Genomic DNA, 11955 nt, shown 5'->3' with positions numbered 1-11955 from the left:
AAAATAGACATTTAAGTGTTTATTTATTTACACTTGATCTATTCACATCTGTAGATTTTAATTTCATACACATCTTTATCTTTTTATGAGTTCGTTTTTTCCTTTTGCACCGAGCCAGAAATTTCCACTTCAGTAGCACTTACATTCACTAAACTAGAGAGTTTGTCATATATTATTCACCTGCTTTATATAACATGTTACTCCTAAAACATGGTGAAAACATACTTGATAAAAAGAGATATCCAAAATCCTCTATGTAAAAACCAAGGATTTAAACAATGCTAAGATTTCTATTCTGGAAAAGTGTGCATATTTAATTAGATAATACCTAATTTGCATATCTAAATCATATCTAGAAAACATGAACAACTGTTATAATGTACTGTGGTTAATGAACTGGGGAAAGAATAGTAGTGCATATTAATTCAAATATTTAACCTATTCACCTGTAGTGTGTTGCGTCAAGTTCCATTTAACCCAAAAGCTAAATCCACGCGCCATTTAATGCCTTCCAGAAAGCATATATGGTTTTAAAACACATATTTAGCACATACAAGCTCAAGCTTAGTCTATGTTTGTGAAAGCGATCTCACAGTGAGTATAACAACAACAAGAAACATGTGGGCGTACAGCATCAACAACTCTCGTCTATCTAGGCCATTTAGCTCTGAAAACAAGATGATGGGAATTTCAGAGCAACGGACAAAGTCTGGACCCCATGATCTCATTTCGGCCTGTAATTTACCAATGGCACTACCACCATACTAATTTCCACAGTCAAACTGGCAATTTGATGTTTTATGGGAACTGTAGGTAGACACCTTGCAGACTATGTACAGGGTTTCCCCAGCGCACAGAACAAAGTTCTGACTTTCTCTCCTTGTTTTCATTTAACTCTTTCATTTTTCTGCTATACATCTAAGTACTCCGCCCACCCTCTCTGACACACCGAAACCACACACACACACACACACACACACACACACACACACATATGTGCATGTGCACACACACCATTCTGCCTTTCCATTTGCTCACGGGCCTCCAGATATAAGTCAATGTCTTGAATTACTCACCCAATGAGGGCCACCATCTGCTCCACTATATGTGCTTGCTGAAGGAATCACAAAGACTTTCTATATGAGAGAGAGAGAGAAGTCACTTCATCAGTTATCCATGTGCACATTTGGGAGTGGTACTGGGTGATACACTCATAACCACATCAGATGCCCCCCTATGGACCTTCTAACACAGCAAATGAGCAGGCGGTGGTCAGCAGAAAGAGAGTTTTTTCTGTGATCAGAGGTTAAAGCACAACATGACACATCTTAGAGCTGACAGACAAGGCCTTATACAGATGGCGTAAGCTTTACAAGGCCCAGGGCTACAGCTAATATACTCGCGGGAGGGGGGGACTTTGAAAAAAAAAAAAAAAAAAAGAAACAAAAACATGTCTGAAAACCTGACTGGAAGTATAGCAAGATCAAAGATTGCTCCTGTCCAGTCTGGATCCTGCTGACTCACAAGTTCAGCCATGATAAAAGGCAGGATGGGCGGCGTGGGTGTTTTGGGGGTCGGGGTTTTGTTGGCTGGTGCCTGGTGCAACTCAATCAGTCAAGACTTACTCATTATGTTTTCATGCTGCAGTGTTTGTCACGTCTGTCATAGCTGATTCGCACAAAAACACTCCGTAATGTCTGGGGCCTGCATAATCACATCTGGAGGTACTTTCAATTAGTTGTATCACTTTATTTGTGCGATTAAAATGAGTATATGCTCTATGTATAAAGTACATGTTTATTTTTGAATCAATTGTGGTGGGTTTAGGGGAATTAAGAATAATGAATAAATAAAGATCTATTTTTTTTTGTTATTTAATGATGTTTTATACGAGGGGTTAACATTATATATAAACAACCATTATATATAGTAAATTATAATGATAAAAAACAAAAACAAAACACATGGCGTATATGGTTATGTTGTTGCATACCAGCATGAATACATTTTCATATCCAATCATGATATACAAAACATGCTAATACTAAACCACAAGTACAGCACCAGATCTCAGTAAGTGCTAGTCAGAATAGGTAAGGGTTAATCCCAATGAAATAAAAGAAAACATTTGAGACGAGTGTATCATGTTATACACAAAAACAGATTGTGTGTCTGAATACACCTGATCCACAGGTGAGGCCATTCAGACATAGTATATGTATGACTAACACTGACACACTCGCACATTTTCTGTCCGCCTCACCCTTCACGCACTTACATGCACACACACTTTCTGTCTGCCTTAAACTTCATATTTCTCTCCATCACACATACGTTCACACCCTCTCTTTTCAACTTACATACACACACTCCATCACTTCACTTTCCCTCTGTCCTCCTCGCAAACTCACACAACTTTACCATAACAGTCCAAACAGTGCAAATCTATTCTCATCACTGCATTTTTTGGTTCTAAATGTGCAGTTTAGCACATGAATACAATTATTATGAGAAATATCTATTAATTAGATATTAAAGATACTTGAGAAAGTATGGTATTTGTACACAAACTTACATTTTCCTTAAAGAAAATAATTATTGTACATCATAATGCAATGCTATAAGCAAAACAGACTTTGAGAGGAACATCGGGTTTTTCCAATGACAGATAAAAAAAAAAATTCTCAAACAACTACACATTTTCATGAGATTAATATCATTTATGTATATAACAGCATGTTTATTTATCACTGCGAGGATTGATTTCAAATGATATTAAGGCAGTCATTTTTCATTTTCACTTTGAGTGTTTTGCCAGCTGTCATAACGGTTATGTTAACAAGCTGTGAGTAAACTCTGCTGAAATTACTAGACGAAAGATTTTCGGGCCCACTTCATCATCATGATGAATGTTACGTGGAAACTTTTCCCCCCAATCTTCTCTGTAGGCATTTAGTGCACAGGTATTTAAATACACATACAAACATCTAAATATATTTTAAATGCACTGGCACAATGTAAAACAAGGAGTACCCTGTATGATAGGCTATATGTTAAAACTGAGTCTGACTTCCTAAACTTGCTTCCTAAACATTGTTCTACTGGATCTACTCAAGGTATGCATTACAGCATCTTTGGACAATTTCCACCATAATTTAATACATCTGAGTATGGAATGAATGTCCGGGTGTCTCAATCGAGAGGCTACAGCTGCAACTTTCACAAAATGGAGGCAGATAAACACAAAATGGCCGCCTCTGACTTTACTTTAGAGTCAAAGTTAATGTGAATGCTCCAGCTGGCATCCTGACTCCACAAATATAAAATTATGGAAACATTATACTTTGTATATAAAAAGGATGAAAACCTTACGGTTATTTTTGTATTGATACATATATTTCTTTTAATATATGAGTACATATAGGCTACATATAGAGACATTATTAATTGTTCATATATTCACAAACAACTTTACAATAATGTACATTTCTCTGTTACCTATTTATTTGTCTTGGTTTGCATTTATGTAACTAAGAACAACACAACACATGATTGTTGCACATTTTCTTAAATATCTGAATGTCAGACACAAGTTAATGTTTGTACTGTCAAATTCTTGTTAGATGACAATTGTGAATCTGAATCATATATATATATAAACATATAGAGGTAAGTCTGTGAACACACATCCCACAACCTGCATGACTGAAATAGAGTATCAGCATCTCTTTTGTATGTTTGTGAGAAACAAAGTCTTTACTCACCTCAGTGTGTGTCTTTACCACTGTTTGCCTTACAGCACTGAAAATAAAATCCAGAAAGGGTTTGGGAAAATGTCCAGAGCTGATCCATGACACAGATATGAGATCTGAAACATACAAAAAGACCATAAAGGTGTAGGAAAGCACAAGGGGAAGAAACGTACAATTATTTTGTTCTGAAAATATATTTGAAATCAATGTAATGCAATATAGTAACAGTGATGTTTACCTTGTTCTTTATGAAAGTAAAATAGATAAGTTAGCATTAGTAATTCAATTCTGGAAAACACACAAGGAAGAGCAAGTATCCTTCAGTCTGATTCCATAATAAAAGTGTGATTTTTTGAAAGTGGAAGCTCTGAATAAAACTACTCATCACTGTCAAACAGTGACATATTCTTGCTATTACTAATAACCTTGAAAGGTCTTCTATTCGTCAGAACACTAACAGAGACACGGGCAAGAATTCCTGAGGAATGTCTCAGATGGCAAAGTTTGTTCTGATTGCATTAGATCTTAAGAAGAAAAGAGTTAAAACAAAAAGTGTAAGAGAATAGTGACACTTAGACACAAATTAACATATCTGACTGTTGAAAATTAAGAGTTAAACATTGAGTTTACCCTTACGAAACGGATGAAAAAACTATTTTTAAACAGTTATCTTACTACCGAAAGGAAAACATAACACAGATAAAACAATTTAAAATGTTACATTTTAAAGCATCAAAATGATGCATTTGATGTGCAATAAAATTCAAAGATCTGATGCGGTTTAACCAAAACATACATTATATATGAAAAAGAGGAAAAGCATATTTAAAACTGAGCTTTTACATTTTTTATTTTATTTGATCAAAAACTAATAATTAGAGATCAGTCAAATCATTTCCCACAATTGTCTAGAGACATTTGCGAGGGAAAAAGGCTTAAAAAACTGACGTTACTAATAAATCTTTTTTTTTTTTTAATGCTCACGCACACTTTGTGTTCTTTGCAGAGCAAAACTAATTTTACAGAACTCCAAAAATGATTAACGTCTAGTTAATAAACTATGCCAACAGGCAAATAGAAATGAAGTTATGATAATACAGAAACAAATAAGAGAGTAACAAAAACAGTGATGAAAAATATATTTTGATTCAATTAAAGCTTAAATGAAATATTTTTTAGGGATTTAGTAATACATTTAACACTTGTCACATTTGTTTTTTAGTCAATGAACCTGTTTCATCTAAACCCGTCCATAAAAGTGAGACTAATCCGAATAAACTGCTTGCTAAAATGATTCTTTCATGCTTTTGTCATGCATCATTATTATTATTTTTTTTATTAAAAAACATATCTGAATAGTATATCAAATTCTTGATGAAATAATAACCACTTTGCAGTGCAGAGACATTCTGACAATGTGCTAAATGTATTAACTCAACTAGGTAGTTCATTTAATCATTCCCAGTTTAAAATAACTCTAAACACTTGTCTTAAACTGTTTTCGATCTTAAAAAAATAAACCTTTAATTGTTTACTTCACAGTAATTTACGAATCTTATTTTGCAAGTTTTAATTATTTAACATGATTTGGGAGGATTCTACAGGACAAAATGTTGCCACATATTCAGAGAATATTTTACACAATCATTTAGTTTGAAAAACACACTTTTAAAATTGTTTGTGTGCTACGGATAACGTAAAAAAAAAAGTCAAATTAACTGATCTTGATGAAACAATTAGAACAAATCGTAGCATCTTAAGAATTTAAGGAATCAAAGGGAGGATTTAGGTGGATTTTAGCCAGCATACAAACTGACAAAGCAGGAGAAGAATAGATTAGAGAATATAGAAAATATATTGGGATGTTTTTAGAATGAAAAGATTTGTAACAGTTCAATGATAAGCTCTATTCTCTAAGTATGTTTTTGTTGTTGCATGATATCTCCCCACTAAATTATTCGTAGAAAACCACTGAGAAAAACATTATTTGTAGAAAACCAAAGAGAGAGAGAAAGAGAAGGTCTGTGTTCATTTAAGAGCAAGAAGTTAAACTACACTAATTACATCAACCTACTGTTCTGTAACACACTTAAGAAAAAGAACTTAAACATTTTTTAATAATTTGGTGTAATACTATTCTAAGAACTACATAATCTTATTCTGCAAATGCATATTTTTTGCAGGACTTGTTCCCAAAATATTAGAAACAGTAAAATGTCTTACCCAACACATTTCATTCTCATGCTCCATTCTATATACATTTTACAAAACAAACATCCAAATGTTTAACCCTTACCAGAAAGATCCATGAACCTTTGAATGACAAATATTAAATTTTCATTGAATTGGAAAGGGGGACAAGACCAGACGCCTAGGTGCTTCCAGTGAGTCACAGAAGCTTTATTCCTCACAAAAAGCTATTTTACAGAAATGACAAGGATTTTCCTGCAGATACCCTTTCTGGGAAGAGGGGTGGTATATATATATATATAAAAAAAACTATATAATTAAAAAGATAATGACAGGACATTTTCAGGAAATTGTGTTGGATGTTTGTATGAATGCCCGCATTAATGTCTAACAGACATGAATGCTTTTGATAACAAACTAACAAATATGCAGATTTCTTTTTATTTTATGCATTTATTACAGTTAAATGACGGGTTTAGATGGACAAGCAAACCAAGTTAAAGTTGTAGAATTTGCAGCTGGATTTGTGCTTGCTTTAAATGCCTTTAAAGTTTAATTCATCATATACATAGATATATCTCATAATGAAAATCTAAGAGCATTTACAGGTGAAACTCGATAAAAATTAGAATATTGTGAAAAAGTTCATTTATTTCAGTAATTCGACTGAAAAGGTGAAACTAATATAGACTCGTTACATGCAAAGTGAGATATTTCAAGCCTTTATTTGTTATAATTTTGATGATTATGGCTTACAGCTTATGAAAACCCCAAATTCAAAAATTTTGAAAATGTTCATAAGCTGTAAGCCATAATCATCAAAATTATAACAAATAAAGGCTTGAAATATCTCACTTTGCATGTAATTTTCTATATAATATATTAGTTTCACATTTTAAGTTGAATTACTGAAACAAATGCACTTTTGCACAATATTCACATTTTTAGAGTTTCACCTGTAAGAGCGTCTTAATTTGTATTATACAAATTAAACTGGTCAAAATAATTATTAGGCTAATAAATAGACATTTTAACGTGTTAACAAAATGACAACAATTATTCTAAATAATATTGACCTATTCATGCAATTTAAAGAATTGTATGTAATTCTTCCAGAAATGCATTTTAACATAATCATTCTGCAAATATGAAACATTCACCATTCATCTCAGGATCAATGCATGCACATGTTTTTCATTTAAATAATGTTTTACAGTTCAGGGCATACATATAATGCTCTAATTATCTCCAAAAATCGAAAATAAATGTTTAACACCCACTGATCATAAAAATGAGCAAAGGCACTGAGAAAAATCACTGACAGGTGGCAAATACAATTAATATATTGATGGCATGGGCCAATGAGATCATCTTTAATTCGTTTACTGTACACAGGTTGAGAATGCTTTTTGCTGCTAGAGATAAAAGTACATTAGCACTCGATATAATACTCGAAGGGCATGGGAGGGGATTTTTACTGAATCAAACCTAATATGGACATCAAATCGGTCCAAGAAAAGCTGTCTGGGGAGAGAAAGGAGGGGTGACGGGAAGCAGACAGAACAGCTGTGTTTTGATTGGACAAACTTGAAAATTCCAAATTTGTTCTGTCCAATCACAAAGACTGGTTGGACACATAGCAACAGCACATTTCATTCCATTGCCGTTCTCTCTCTCTCTCTCTCTCTCTCTCTATAGATTCTACTGTTCATTTTTACAGTAAACCAGACATAAAAATGGCTGTCGAAAATGTCAGGTTGGTGAGAGAGGAATGTCTTTTGTTCAGAGCTTGAGCACTCTGGATCAGCTCTAAACCGCAGGATGAAAGTGTTTGATTAAAGAGCAACATTCATGCCCATCCCCATTACAAACACATCATTCTGCTCCGAGCAGTGAGTCACTTTCAGTCGGGCACAAGAAACTGCTGAGTAATGTCAAGACTAAATCACTGCATTCAGGCCCAGTCACAAGTCTCTCATCTGTCTTCAAAGGTATCTTTTATCTCCAGACATCTGTATACACTATCTCTCGCCGTCCATACCCCACACAGAACAGATGCGGCAAAACGCGTTAATGCCCAATATAGCAAGTAAACGGACCCCATATGGCGGACAAAGTTATTCTCAGAATGTTTCGTATTGCTGACTAATTCCCCTTAATCATTTTACCCAGAAAACAACACAGAAAACTGATGAGAGCTAAATCGAGCAGCTATTTCAGCGTTTTATAGAGCGGTACACATGTAATCATGCCGTTATGTGACGTATTCATAATTCTAGTGGGAAGTTTCCTTCTCTAACCACAACAGTGGCCATCTGACATGATGAATGAATAACCAGGCTGGTTGTTCTTTTTTATTTCAATCTATTTCAATCTTTTTCTCATGCGCATGGAAAATTACCATTTGGCAAAGCGTTCAGCCACCACAACCTCCCTGCATTTACCAGCTCCGACCCAGCGTCCCTCAGGGCAGGGTTTACCAGCAATTACATTTAAGAGATCTCGTCAAAGGTGCGCCTTCAGTAAAACCATGGGAGACAGTTTCGGCTCTCTGATATGTTTCCAGCACTATTCAGCTGTTTTTTGGTTTTAAAGCTATTGATGTTGGTCATCATCACCTTTATGTTGTTTACTTAGGGCTTGTTTTCAAGTTCAGAAGTTCAGAGGGCATATCATTTTCTGGAAGCAATTTTTGCATTATTTTGGTCGGGACATCGATTTACCAGAATCCATTGCTGGAAAGGCTTCTGATTATTTTTACCACTAAAATTCTCTTCTACTTAATATATTTAGCGAAGCACCATAAGTCACAACCTGCTTTTGTTACCAGAGAAATGACGAGGATTGACGCATATAGACGAAAGACTTCCCTAATCCACATTTGCACCTAATAATATTCCTCTTTCCACGCCACATTCTACAGTTACAACTTCCCCTTACGTCAATAGCACCTTGGTAACAATAGCAACACTCCTATACATACAACATCAACATTTACCTGAGCCCGACTTACGCTAATAGAGCTCATTTTAAGAGACAGTTCACCCAAAAATTTGAATTCTATGATAATTTATGCATTTTTTTTTTTTTTTTTGTGCATTTAATGGAAGTCAATGGGGACCAAAACAACACTTTACTACACAACTTTCATTATAAGGATGTGTATATATATGAAGAGTTCAGATGCAAAAGCCTCTAAGTGCCATCTGAAATTTTCTTCTAGAATGATCATTTTTATCAAGCTCGTATATTTAAGTTCAGTAATTTCACTTAAATTAAATTAATTGTCATTTAAGTGAACTGAACTTAAATATACAAACTTGATAAAAATGATCATTCTAGAAGAACATTTCAGATGGCACTTAGAGGCTTTTGCATCTGAACTCTTCATATATACATATATATATACACACACAATTTATTTATTCAAAATTCTCGTGTTTCACAAAAGGAAAAAAAAAAGTCATAAAGGGTTTTAATGACAGAAGGGTGAGTAAATGACAGAATTTTCATTTTTGGGGGGCTAACTAACCCTTTAACATCAACTCTTTTGTCTTTTCTTAATTTAATAAAGGCAAATTGCTCAGGTAATAGATTTCGATGAGGTTATTTGGATCGTTTTCCATGTTCATTTGCATGGAATGTTAATTGTTCCGTCTGTGGAGCAAGTGAGTTTGCAAAAGCAAATATTACGGATGATCTAATATGATCCAGAAAATCAGACCGCCAGCTGGGAGAATCACAGGAAGACCGTAATCAGGTTATAAAGTAAATTGTACCTCCACCACCACCACCACCACCACCACCTTTCTCAGATTATTATCCCCTTCTTTTTTTCTTTTTGAATGAAACCCTTTCAGACAGGCACCAAGACAAACGTCTCTGGCACAACATGCCGCCAAATATCAAAGTCCATTATACAGGCTCTCTCTCTCTCTCTCTCTCTCACACTCTCTCTCTCTCTCACACACACACACACACACTCTCTCTCTCTTTCTACGGCGTAGCGCAGGAAGTGATTATGTGTGCCTGACGTAATCGGACCGTTCCAGGGAGGGAGAGACGAAAAAAATTCAAATCTATATATCACAAGGAGGAAAAAAATGTGCACCCTGGAGTCCACGTTGACAAATTCTTTAACAAGCTGTGGTCAAAGGGAAGCTGGTTGAAGACTGACTCAGCCCCTCCTTTCAGCAGTTTACTGGAAACACGGGGGGAGGCAGGGGGAGGAGGGAGTTTCAGAGAAGTCACATGACCCATAAAGGGCAGGGCTAACCACAGCTCCGGGAGGAGGAGAGGAACAGAGGAATCAGGGCGAGGGGGAGGCAGATACACGCCCTTCCCCGAGCAGATGCCTGCGAATCGGGTTACTTACTCGACTGCCTGGGAGTTGGCAGGGGAGAATTCACAGACAAGCTAACCCTTTAAGTGCTGGAGATAATGAGTCATAAAACAAAATTAGCATTTCTTAACAGTGCTTGTTCAACTTAAACAAGGAAGTAGACATCTTTTTAACACTTGAAAAAGACGGTTCTTTTTAAAACAATGCACTCCTGTGACTAAAGCAGCTGGTCATGACTATAAACGGATGCAGCTGATGATGTCTCCTCGCTTTGTGCCAGCCTGGCTCGTGTGTGTTCAGTCACACACGTGCGATATGTCTGGTGCACTCTAGAAACCAATCATGACGACACAGACACTTGACATATAATCCCATGCCCTTGACCTTTGGGCAAAGGATGTCTGGAACCATTCTGTTAGACTTAGAGACGTCACACAAACACAGAAACACACATAGAAACAAACAAATGAGTAAAACACGCAAAAACCCATTTAATAATTTCCTGTGCGCTGTCAAAGCTGAAAAATCGATAAAACAAATATTTGCAATGCTTTTGTGGATATTGTCCTGGACAAAATGGAGTTTACAAAAAAGCAATTAGAAACCAAGCTAAAATCAAATCCGTTTTGGAAAAAGGGACCTGCATCGTCTTCGATCGCAAAGCTACTGGAGGATGATTTCAGATTCAAAGTGGCAGAAGATTTCGGCAGAAGAAAGCCACAGAAGAAGAAAGCGTGCCGTCTTCAGTCACAGAGCAAATGAGGAGTAAAACGAGAGATTTGGGGGGAATCAGGCTTCAGACTGCACAGGGAAACTCTCCTGCAGCGCCAGAAAGAGATGCTGGGATCCAGAAGCGGACGTCAGAATGACCAAACAGCGACAGAGAGGGAGTGAGAGATAGAAAAAGGGAGAAAGAGAGAGAGTGAGCGCAGGAGAGAGACAGAGAGGTAGAGAAAGCAATGGAGACACATCGCAACTCGAAAAAGTCAGTTGAGAGACCTGAAAAATGAATGTTAGTTTTCTTCAAACAACTATATTCTCTATTATATATACATCTTATATATATATATATATATATATATATATATATATATATATACACATACTCTTTCGGTATTGTGAGGATAGGACAACACAAATAGACACACAGATAAACATTTATAAATAATAAATACACACACTTATTCAAATATATAGCAGTGGCTCTCAACTGGTGGGTCGTGACCCCATCTGTTTTGATGAGTCACAGACTAAAGGATAAACTATGCTGAATGCAATCAATAAAATGCAACTAATCATCAAAAACAGCAAAATAAATAGGCTTTTAGGGAGGAGAAAACTCCTCCTCCCATATCTTATGTTGTTGGCTGTGCATCCAATCAAATGCTAGAGTGCAAATAAATCTGTTAAAAGTTAGCCAAATTAAATGCCAACATGTCCACAATGTGTTTTGTGCAGTAAATGACTGAAATCTTGCAATATCAATACATTTCAAATGTTCAATCCTTTTTTTACTGTACTGCATAAGTTCACTTGAAGACTTGAAGCAAAACTAGTTTTTGAACCACCATTTCTGAGATCACATACATTACAACTAGTTTGAGTACCAGGCCTGCCTTAATGTAGCAATGATGTAAAAATAATATCAAAGCAAACAGATACCAAACAAAT

The sequence above is a fragment of the Rutilus rutilus genome (assembly GCF_951802725.1).
Source record: "Rutilus rutilus genome assembly, chromosome: 25".
Classification (NCBI taxonomy): Eukaryota; Metazoa; Chordata; class Actinopteri; order Cypriniformes; family Leuciscidae; genus Rutilus; species Rutilus rutilus.
The sequence above is the reverse complement of the archived record's forward strand: the minus strand, read 5'-3'. Positions refer to the sequence as shown.